The sequence below is a fragment of the Lupinus angustifolius genome, chromosome LG16, assembly GCF_001865875.1.
Source record: "Lupinus angustifolius cultivar Tanjil chromosome LG16, LupAngTanjil_v1.0, whole genome shotgun sequence".
Lineage (NCBI taxonomy): Eukaryota > Viridiplantae > Streptophyta > Magnoliopsida > Fabales > Fabaceae > Lupinus > Lupinus angustifolius.
This window is the reverse complement of record NC_032024.1, coordinates 19,227,814-19,228,422: the sequence shown is the minus strand read 5'-3', so window position 1 is coordinate 19,228,422 and position 609 is coordinate 19,227,814.

The window sequence follows — 609 nt, the reverse complement described above, 5'->3', positions numbered from 1 at the left end:
CAGAAGCCCCTGGCGAATTCAAAGATATAAGAGACAAGCTCATATCCTTATGTGCAGACAACCATGAACAATTCAACCATCCGAAACCCCTCTGGAAAAATCCAGACTTCTTTGTGCAGCTTCCGTTCAAGCTGAATGAAGATATCAATCCTACAAAAGCAACACACCCATGGATGAGTCCTCCTGACCTCCTTGAGGGTAAACAAGAGTGTGCCCAACTAATAAAACAAGGTCTGGTCGAGCCCACAAAGTCTGAGTGGGCATGCCAAGCCTTTTATGTTGAGAAGAGAACTGAAAAAATTAAGAGGAAAAAAAAGGCTAGTAATTGACTATCGGCCGCTCAATCGCTTCCTCAAGGATGACAAATTTCCAATCCCAAAAGCATCTTCCCAGCATGTGTTGATCAGGGACGCCAAGATATACTCAAAATTTGACCTTAAATCTGGGTTTTGGCAACTTGGATTAGACCCTGCTGATCGCCACAAGACTGCATTCTGCATCCCAAATGCACAATACCAATGGACAGTCCTACCTTTTGGGTTAAAGGTTGCCCCTCTCTCTTCCAAAAGGCAATGACCAGGATCTTTGAGCCTATCCTAGATAGCATCT